This window comes from Condylura cristata, unplaced genomic scaffold, assembly GCF_000260355.1.
Source record: "Condylura cristata isolate star-nosed mole 26May11 unplaced genomic scaffold, ConCri1.0 scaffold00015, whole genome shotgun sequence".
Taxonomy (NCBI): Eukaryota; Metazoa; Chordata; class Mammalia; order Eulipotyphla; family Talpidae; genus Condylura; species Condylura cristata.
Window position 1 is genome coordinate 1,989,953 of NW_004567116.1, and position 7,067 is coordinate 1,997,019.

A 7,067-nucleotide genomic window follows, 5' to 3' on the forward strand; every position below is an offset into this window, starting at 1 on the left:
ACAAACGACTTGCTCACATGCCGTCTACGCCAGCATAAAGCTGGAAGTTTTACTGTCAGGCTCATTTACCCGCAATGGTTCTGACCTGGTATGTAAATACAGAAAAGTTTGTCACCTGTTGTCCTTATTTTGTCCAATGGTGAATTCCCAAGTGGAAGCTGCTCCTACAAGCTGCAGATACCACCTGAAAGAACTAGCGGCTCCCAGTCCCCACATTTAAAAGGAGTATCTGGTTTTGCTTATTTAGAGTAAATAAGACTATTTTGTCCTTACTGGGTCTGGCTTCTCTGGCCCTTCGCATACGTCTGCTGTTTTGAATGCTCCTGCATGTAAGAATTGAGACCAAGGGAGGGGAGAGAGAGAAACCCACACAAAGACAATACACTAAGATCACTGGACTGTTAAACATTTCCACTTGCCAGTTAAGTTTCCTGAAGACTTGTTTGAACTTACTTGTCACTGATTTTAAGGTTGCATCTGGAAAAGACCGAAGGCTTCAGTGTCCCCCCACCCCCCTACCACAAGTGAACAAAAAGCTTTTTACCTAAAGCAGCACAGCAAAAGGTACTTTTGACTTCAATCACAAACACGAATGCTTAAAAGCTGCAGAAATTTTCTCAACACTCAGCCTGTATCACTCAGATGGATTTTCCTCCAACAATCACTATTCCAAGCATTAGGGCAACACAACTCTTAATCAGACTCCACTCCAGTCGTTTCACAATGCATTCTAACAGCAGCGGGCCAGAACAGTACTGCATTATTACTTGCCAACAGAACACAGACTTTAGGTCAAGACAACTGCATTCTCTGTGTAGTCTGTAAAAAAAAGCTAAAACAAGTAAGCCCCACCCCCTCCTCCCTTCCCTCCAAAATCAGGGTGGGGTTGAGTATGCTGAAAAACTCACTGCAAGATCTCACACACTCACTAGAACAGAAGGCAGAGCCAAGCGCTTTATATGCAAGTCAAAATCCTGAACTTCATGAAGGATGAAATGAAGCCTCTGAAAAGGAAAATTCTTTAAAAAACCCACATGTCCTCCCACCAAGTGCCTATAAAAGTTCAATAGTGTATAAGCATTTATAACATGCAAACTAGGGAAATGTGCAATATTACTGTAACCACTGTCCACTCAGATGCCTGACTTTCTAGAAACAAAGTGTAGGTGTAGTTACCTGTTATTCTGATCATAATCTCCCACCTGTCTAAGGTATTTAATTCCTTATTTAGAGGGTCTCTATTGCCATGTGCCTGGAAATTATTAAATGCTCATCATTTTACGAAGGGTAAAATTTTTATTTCCTGCCTTAAAGTTAAATTTCTTCTTCCGATCATTCCTGATCTCGTCCGTTAAGTGTTCGCAGACAAAGTTTCTGAAAGATTAGAGAAGAATCCCCCCAAGATTGCCCAACACTAACTACAGACAAACAATATTTTATTTAAATAAGGAGACAGCTTTCTAAAAGTATACATTCGCTAATAAATGTTTTATTTTTAATGATTTAATTGTTTTCTACAAAATATACATTGCAATACATTTAAATTTTAGCAAGGTGAACAACTGTTCATTATTCTCATTAACAGTACATTATGCTATCAGTTTTTAGAGACTCGGTTGCCAAAGGATGAAGGGGCTCATCTCTTAAGAGGCCTTAATTACTGGCCTCTGCTTGAGGTTGTGCTATTCCACCATGAAGCCCCAAGGGCACAAGGCCTGTTTACAGGCACTAGGCCAACTTTACAAAGGATGGGGAAATTCCTCAATCCTGGAGTCCCTTAAGGGGAGGGGGGCCAGGAGAATGGCCGCACACTACTCAACATTAACACCGCTCTTGTAAGTACTTATCCCTAACATGCAATACTGCAGATGCAAGTTAAACTTATCTGTTAACAGCTGCCTGCTGTTTTCTGCTCCCAGATGAAATGAAGCAACTCTTCTGACAAGAGAAACCTGTCTGAGGCAAACGAAAGATTGGCAAACAGGACAGCCTCCTCTCCTCAATCCACATGATCCCACTCATCTGATTCCAGCTTCTTTTATTCCAGGATTAATGTAGTATTATCTTTCATTTCATTTCACTTTTTAAAATTCTGCTTTTGTAAAAGCAGTATTTTGAGATGGACATTTGATCTTCGTTGTATTGCTCATCAATTCATTACTTTCTCATTGACTCATTATTTTTTGCGGGCACAGCTTGGTTAGCCATAACTTTAAAGTGGTAGATTCCGTTAACTTTAAATTGGTAGCTTTTTTTTTTCATTATGTAGACAATGCGTTCATCAGTAGGTAAGGATTTCAAGGGTTATGCTCTTTCCCCCATGGAGGTAGAAAATAGAATCTTTTCTGCCTTTTACTTATCATTCACCAAGGAGTTGTTCCCTCTCCATCTAGGCCATCATATTGCCAGGCTGGTTATGACTCAGAAGATGTTATCTGAAAAAAGTCTACAGACAAAAAAAAGGTTTCCCCTCCCCTCATCAACAAAGCCCACCCTCTTGTCAGTTACGAATTACAAATACTTAAGATACAATTTTTAAACACATGACAAAAATTTTGAACCATACCTTAACATCCTGTTTTGCAGTCACATAAAGGAAATTTTTTCCCCTACACTAAAAAAGAAACTTGCTTATCACAACTAAAAACAGAATCTTACTTGAGAATATAAAAGCTACCATCAGCAGAAATCCCTTCAGGATCATTAAGCCATCCTTTGCTCTGAAGCTCCTATAGTAGCCTTAAGTTATATTTAATCACCTGAAAAAAATTCCAAAAGAGAACCACACACTACCATATCCAAACTTTAGTTTTTACATATATTCCCAAGATCTGTTAGGTCAGCCCAGTGAGCCAGACCAACCCCCAATCCAGCGGATCTTCATGAACTTCCCCCAGATGTCCAATTCAAAAATGGGGGGTGGGGAGGAAGCCAAAAACTAGAGGATTGGGAGTTACTTGCCAACTTGTAAGTTGAGGTTTCTTTAGTTTTTCCATCCTAAGTATTTAAGTTCTCTGGCATGAGTTCTCTGAAATCATAAACTAAACAATTACCTAACCCCAACCCTCCCAGTCCCAACAGGTAACTGCCAACTACGACTGGCAAAATATGCCCCTCCCCTTTAATAATAGGCAGTTTGTTTTTTTGTTTTTTTAAGAAGTCACATTTGAAAACTTAACTTCAACATCTGGCCTAGTCAAGAGCGTCTGATGTTCTCCTGAGATGACTGAACATGAACCCGAGCTGCACTGTGCTGCACATGTCAGCTTCAACTGGCAATACTCTTGAAGGAAAAAAGCAGCTCCAGTCCCTGAAGGTGTTGGTGCCAACAGCTTAGCAGTACACTCCTTCTCTAACCAATCTGTCAAGAGCACTAGAGCATCTGTGGAGAATCTTAGAAAAAAACACATTTTCTCCCCCGCCCTCTTTCCCTGGTAAGCCCACCCAACCTAATCCACGTAAAGGTAACAAGGGGGTCATAATACTTAAGTCTGATGAAGGGGTGGAAGAAAAGGATTACTACCAGCCATTTCTCCAATGGACAGCTCCGTCAGACCTCAAAGAGCTGCTGCATGCGCTAGTTTCTAGAAACTGTAAACCTGTGATGCTGTTTATCCTGATACTGGATTTTCATTGTTACCTTGAGTCACTGCCCTTGAGATTCTAGGCAGACCTAAGGGGAAAAGAACTCAAAACATGTTGCCCCCCGCCCCCACGGAACTCCACCCCCAAGGTATACACCCCAAAAAGTCCCTGAAAATTTAGGGCGAGGATACTAGTGACACAACTAAAACTCATCGCCCCGATGTAGAAGTACCTGCTCACACAACTTGCTGAAATTGCGTCTCAACGTTAGATACAGAACGCATTTGCTTCCCTCAAATTGGTTAAAAGTAAACAAAAACTTGCCAGCTACCACTCCTCCGGCCTGGGAAGTCTGCCCTCAAAAGCTTCAGACAAGATGCATGAGAAATAAGCCTGAAAAAGAGAAACCTACAACACCCGGAAATCGGCCTACGTGCGCATCAGAACCCACTTCCCTACTCAGTCCCCGTTACCATTGAGGGCGTCAGTTCCCATACTCGTCACAACACAACTCGGCTCTTTACCACACACTGGCTCTGCCTGGGCGCTGCGCTAGGCCGCGCTATCTATCCACCACGCCGCCTCGCCGCGTGCGCCAGCTTCAGCACCACACCGCGCCGCGCCGGCTCCTCCTTCCCGGCATCCTCGCCTAGCTGCACCTCCACATCGACAGGGGCTCGCTCCTTCCTTCTTCCTAGCTTCCTTCACAACTCGCACTGGCACTGGCTCCGGCCTGGCCTATCTTCACCACTGCGGCTCCAGCTCCTCCTCAGTCCTAGCTTCTCCACACCGGCTCCCGGGCTCCTGTCTTCCTAGCGTCACTGAATCCGCGTCTGGCAGCACCGAGGCCCGCGGCCCACTAAGGCCTCGGCCTTTAACCATCTCAGCTCAGTCCAATGCCAACGTCAGGCTCGTGATCTTGCATTACTCCGTGAGAAAGTCCTGTAGGGTTTCTGAGACCCGAACTAGTGTACCTAAGGCCTTGAGCTCAACTCTTCCAAAAGCCGCCTAACACTTAGCTTACACGGCTTCGGTCCTTTCAGCCTCTTGCTTTGAAGTTTCTGGTCCTCAACAGTCTTCTAAGGCGCGACCGTGCTGCCTGCTGCCCTAACAAGTCTGAACGCCCTCAGCTCAGGAGCTAAGTTCTCAGCCACCAAAATGAAACTGATGAGCTCTCGCGAGCACAAGGGCTCGGGTTCGTTCCCTTCGCACTTCTGGCTACCAACTCTGGCTTTAAGTTCCGCTCTTCTACTTTCTGCTCTGCCGTCTACCTTGTAGCTTATTCAATCTTCCTAGCTCGCTTTTCATTTGCTACCTGAAATGCTCTTCCTCGGCAGCATGGCCAACCTTCCATCTTCGTTTCCTACAATTTGTGCCTGTGCCCTTAGTCGTTCTGATCTTCTAGTTTGTCAACTTTCCCACTTTCTATCTCAGGTTTAGTTGTCTTGTAAAAGGCATATTTTTCTATCTTCTAGTCTTCCATTTTCTATCTATCTTCTAGTCTTCCATTTTCTATCTATCTTCTAGTCTTCCATTTTCCTATCTTCTCTTTTCTAATCTTCCATTTTCCTATCTTCCCCTTCCTGGGATGTCTTCAGAAGCTTCCACTTGAAATCTCTAATCTTCTTTCTTCTAAGTTTTATCCTACCACTCCCAATTAATATTTCCATTTTTTTTAAGCAAACGATGCCCCTGAAAATCGACTAGGCTTCAAGTGACGTGACCTTTGGCGCGCCATTAATCTGAAGGTCTCGTCACCTTCAACTTCACTTTCTAAAGTAGCCAAGTATTTTAACCCTCCACGATCTTTTTAAAAGGACGTTTAGGTTCTATTGATGTCCCCTAGCTTTTAACGTCAATCTAAAAGGCTGCCAGGCTGCCCTTCAACTGAATGCTCTTTAATGCCGGAATCGGCAGCCCTTTCTAAGCAATCTTTCCCTTTCAACGCCATGAGCGTTTCATCTCAACCTCCGTCGTGCTCTAGAAATACCTTTTCCTTCTTCCTCCCTTTCTCAAGGTACTCTAGAAATACCCTTTTTCTTCTTCCTCCCTTTCTCAAGGTACTCTTCACGTAAGTCTCCATTTCCCTTAACATCTCTTTTAGGTTATCAAAATTTAGCTCCTTGTCCTAAGCTGTAGCTTCTTAGGTCTTTTCAGTACTCTACGTCTGCACTAGCTTCCTCATTTTAACAGAAAAACTTATCTGCGTCTCCCCAAGCGGGCCTGCTCGCTCCTGCAGTCTCTGCGCCCGCTGCCTGAGTGCCTGCCGCAGAGCCTGGGGAGGCGTATTTATAGACCTGGGACAGCTCACGCCGCTGGCATTCCGTAACCCTCCGCAGCTTTTGTGAGGGAAGCAAAAGTAGTTCCCAGCAGGGTTAAAAATAGAATCTGGTTTATCAGTAACTTTGTGTCACTCCATGACACACTGTGTACGCCGGCCTACGAAAGACTAATAAGTAGGTCCCAGCTAAAAATTTAGGCCCAAACCATGAAATTAGAATTAACTCGGCTAAACAGCTCATGACAGCTCAGGGCCACGACTGGGTAATTTTCCAGTAGCGTTTAGAACATGGCTGCAGTGTCCTTGGGCATGGGGTGCGCCGAGTGCTCCTCGGGGGCAGGTTAGCGCGGGCTGGCGCCGCCTCGGCGCCCTCCGGGAACGGGGCAGCCATCTTGGGCAGGTCTAATGTCGGCGCTGGGCCCCAACAGCCTCCCCTCCCGCGGGCTGGTTCGGAGGTTCCCACTCTCACTCGCGAAGCCGAGCAGGCCGGCGGCCGCTGGAGTCCGCCCTACGCGGAAGCCCCTTCTAGAAGGCCTCGAGCCACGCCGCTCAGCCCTTTGTTGCTGCCGTCCACGCGCCTCCTGGGCCGCCTCGGAGAACGGCGGGGCCGGGCTCCCCTCCCCCACCCCAGACGCGGCTCAACGCCCTGGGCGGCACCTTCCCCTTGGGGCGTTTATGACTCGGCCAGATGGTTGCCTTAAGGTTTTTGTGGCCCTTGTCTCAACCACGGGTTGTGTAGGGTCCCCATTTTCCCTTCTTAACCCCTAACGTGGGGGGGGACCCAAGATGGAGGCCGGAAGAGGCCATAACCATGTTTGTGCACGGGCGACCGCCTCCGAGGAGGGCTGAGTGATGCCCAGGACCAGCAGCGACACCGGGGCGCCCGCTCAGGACACCCGAGCGCTCCCCGAGCCTGGCGTCGGGGACTTCCCGCATCCGGCCTGATAGCGGGGAGAGCGCGGGGGCCGCCGGGGGGTCTCGGACCCGATCATGAGAGGGAGGGGCAAGACAGTCTCGCCTCCGCCCGCGCGCTCCGCGCAGGGATACACGGCCGTGAGCCGCCGGGTCCCTTTGTGAGGCGCAGGCGGGCGGGCGGGCTCTGCCGGTTCTGACCGGTTCCAGCCGGTTTCCGCCGCCTCCTAGAGCTGCGGCGGTTGGCGCAGTGCATCACTGCGCACGCGCGCCCCGCCCGCAGTCCCCG

General features: G+C 47.5%; 1 long non-coding RNA gene across 1 annotated transcript; it reads right to left on the bottom strand.

The window, feature by feature from the left end:
- Window positions 1-1,947: 1,947 nt before the first annotated feature.
- LOC105853678 lies at window positions 1,948-5,860 on the bottom strand. Its single transcript, XR_001145471.1, has 2 exons — window positions 2,659-5,860; window positions 1,948-2,446 (listed from the first exon to the last, which is right to left on the bottom strand). It is a non-coding gene; the product is annotated as an uncharacterized LOC105853678 (long non-coding RNA).
- Window positions 5,861-7,067: the final 1,207 nt, after the last annotated feature.